The sequence below is a fragment of the Manduca sexta genome, chromosome 23 (genome assembly GCF_014839805.1).
Source record: "Manduca sexta isolate Smith_Timp_Sample1 chromosome 23, JHU_Msex_v1.0, whole genome shotgun sequence".
In the NCBI taxonomy this organism is placed as follows: Eukaryota; Metazoa; Arthropoda; class Insecta; order Lepidoptera; family Sphingidae; genus Manduca; species Manduca sexta.
Window position 1 is genome coordinate 9,090,845 of NC_051137.1, and position 3,714 is coordinate 9,094,558.

The 3,714-nt window shown below is 33.5% G+C and overlaps 1 non-coding gene across 1 annotated transcript; it reads left to right on the forward strand.

The window, feature by feature from the left end:
- Positions 1-214: 214 nt before the first annotated feature.
- On the forward strand, positions 215-306 carry Trnai-uau. The gene is given in 2 exon segments: positions 215-252; positions 271-306. It is a non-coding gene; the product is annotated as a tRNA-Ile (tRNA).
- Positions 307-3,714: the final 3,408 nt, after the last annotated feature.

Here is a 3,714-nt window from a genome sequence, read left to right on the forward strand (position 1 = left end):
TCATTTAAAAAATATATCAAAATTGTCTTTATTATCCATAAAAACAACAAAATTACTATGTAGTTGTAAAACCGTGTATTTGCATAATTTATGGCGTGTTCATGATGTCATTCATATAACTTCCTTATGAATCGTAGCTCGAATGAGGGACGGTCGGGACGAGGCGGAAGGGGCAGCATAGTAGGTATAACGTAATTTCGATAACGGCATCAACGCTCCAGTGGCGCAATTGGTTAGCGCACGGTACTTATAAGACAGTGTTCGTGAGCAATGCCGGGGTTGTGAGTTCGAGCCTCACCTGGAGCATGTATTTTTGATACAAAGAATATATCAGAATTTTAAAGTTAAGTCAATTTTTAAATTTATACATTTAAAACTGTAATAATAAATACACCAATTCAGAAAATAAATAAAATATTATGCTCAATGTCACACAGTATCAATTATTCGACTCTTACGTCATACATTATAGGTACATAATTTCCATTTCAAGGTAATTTGTAACTAAAACAGTTAACGACCGATTCCAATTATTTTTTATGATAATAATATAATATATTAGGTTTTATTGTTTCGATTTAATTTAATAAGTATTATTAACATCGTTGGGTATATAAAAAATTAAATTTTAAAGCTTAACGCGATTGAAGTAGGTTTCAATTTGCCTCAATTTCATAAATAGTAAATTTTAAGGATCTTTAGATCAAATTAAACATAATGGAATTTACTGTCTCAAAGGAACATCTCTATTCCATAAAAACAAGAATTCTATGAATGTTTAATGATTTGTTTTGTCACGATTATTTTTAGTTTACATGTATTCGACCCGACCCGGCCGCGACACGCCGACCCCGATCGTGAGGAATGTAAATCGGTGACCGTGCGCGAACAACCCCCTGACATGATCCTACACTTCGGCTTTTTTCACCGTCACCTACGCACGAGGAAATATTTGGAGCAGCCACGGACTGCTTGTCCATGTGTAGATACGAGGACGTGCGTGACGGACCATAATGTGAAAACATATTTGAAATCTGATACGACTTTTGTAGCAAATCATTAATCTTCAACAAAATAAATGCGTTGTTTTCGTTTTCTTTTAAAAATCAATTATCAATATTGCCCGCCCTCCGTACCCTCAATGTCGTAATATTTTTTATTTTATTGAATATTTATACCTTGACTGAGGCACAAAGTGTAAATACATACATCAAAATACTTGAAAAACAATTTTAAACTAGGTACTTTTATGTTTAAGTTAAATTATTCTTTATACAAAAAAAAGACTTCAAAATTGGTAAATGAATAATGTTAAAACAGATTAGGAAACGTTTCTAACGATTGAGACAAAGATTTTACCGCCTTCAATTACAAGGCATCGACTACAAAATTAGTAACACGTAAGTATATTGTCATGTATCTGGAAATCTTGGATCTTGAATCTTGGAATCATGGAGACCCATGTTTACCAGTGGACATCCTGCGAATGATGACGATGATGATAATATCATGTTAAATTATTTTGTGGTTTTGAAGGCGGTTTAAATTTTCGTCTAAAAGTTTTTTCTGTTAATAAGAAATTGAACTAACAAAACTTAATGCAAAAACGCTACAAGAAAAGTTTTCTTGGATAACATATTTATTTCAGTTATTTTGATTTAAAACGAAACTACAGATCTGATTGTAATGAAAATTCTATGAGACCGTTCCGAAATATATGCTTTCAAATAAAAACAGATTTTTTCCATTGTTTTATTAAATGACGGAGGTTTAAAGCACACATAAAAAATACTACAATTAAAGAACATCATCCTTCTTTTTAAATCGGTTAAAAACGAATTATATTATTACTACAAAAAAATTAAGCGGATGAATCATATAATCTATATTTAACTTTTAAAAAAAAAGCAGTTGTTTTTACGTCTATGAAAATTATTCACTAAAATAAAAGTTCTCAAAAAAATGAAAATAATCAACTCAGATTGTAGTATCAGCTTCTCGAAGGTAGTGGGACTGTTGACTATAATGTAATTATTAAGGTTTTTATAAAACTATTCCACAGTTTTTGAGATAACTTTCTGAAATAAAATTTACATATTACTATATGCCATCAGCTTACTATAATCGTCGGAGTAACTAACGATTGGTCGTTCGATTTATAGTTCTTGCGCAAGGCGAATGAATTAAAAATAGGACAATTAGTAATTTGCCGCGTGCTGGGCCACTGACTGGCGGCGCCCTTGATACTATTAAGTATTGAAGAATATTTCATTTATTTATCTTATATTTAAGTAAAATTTACCCACACACATGTATATTATAAATTTAGCTGGCGCTACATAAGAGATTGAATCTTGTGTACGTGTAGTTTGATTTCAAATTGTCATACAGATAAAAAGCAAACATGGACACAGAAAGGCTATAAAGATAAAAGTCTCTGTCGGGATATCACTATGATCGGCAATAATATCAAGGACAATGAAATTTATAAGAGCATTGGAAGAATATCTTACATGAAGATAAAACATATGGATCAGGTCCTAGAGAGTAGTGATGTTCTTGTATTTATTAACGATGCGGCAATGTTTAACAAATACGATGATTCATTGGTCAAGACGTAAATTATGTTGAATCTTTGATCCTTATGTCGGATAACATTTTATATAAGTATTTTATTTACTAAATGCTAAGATCAACGCAAATTCTAATGCGAGAGGAATTACGAACACATCGTCAACATTCAAGTGGTATTTGCGAAAACTGCATTTATTGCTTGTTAATTTGTTTTGTTAATCTACAGACCCATATTTTTTCAATCACAAATTATAAGGTCAATTGTGAAACGAGGCGCAATGGCATAATATTTTAATTAGGCATAGTAGAGTAATACATTCTTGTATAAAGAGATCGAGATATACGTACAAAAGAATTCATGCCGAATTAAAATTCCCCCGTAAGTAGCTACCAACACAATCGAGACGGAAAGATAAGCTTGAGACAACTGTGTTTAGCATTGATTTGGGAGCACCGTTGATCACGAAGTGGTCTGCTTTCGTCACTCGCGGACAGTAGCGATCAATTTCATTAATAACACACTAACGGAACCTTGTAATTCGTTCAGTGGTACCTCCTGGTTTTTTATCGCAAATCAAAATGGAAATTAAATTAACTACACAATGAAGTAAGGTAGTCCGAGTGCACGAACAATAGCAAAGTGTTTAACTCAACTAACAAATCGATGATTTGATAGATCAAAAAATATAGAAAAAGATAATAAATGCCTAAGCTTTTACTTGGTTAAATTTTAAAAACACTTAATCACCTAAATAATTACTTACTACATGACTGGGTATATTAAATTATACTGAGTTGGAAGATTATCAATATGATGGCTCGTATACTGAAGTAGATCTTTTACTCGTTACGCCCGATACAGTAAACTAAAATGTAACGGGTTAAATGTAATGACTTTTTTTTGACACAGTTGATGGTTGTCACAATGGAAATGCGCTGAGCTGCAGATGCGTATCTGTCAAACAGGAGCGTTTGTTTGTGACGGGTGACACCGGCGTGCGGTTGCCATTCGCTACCGTGCGTCGCGCTGCTCGCCGCTCCGACTGTCCCTCATCGCGTCAGCGTATGCGCACGTCGCGTCAACTTCACCGCGTCATTTCAACACGCGTCGCCTTGTCGCTTGCCTATAATCTGCCCGTC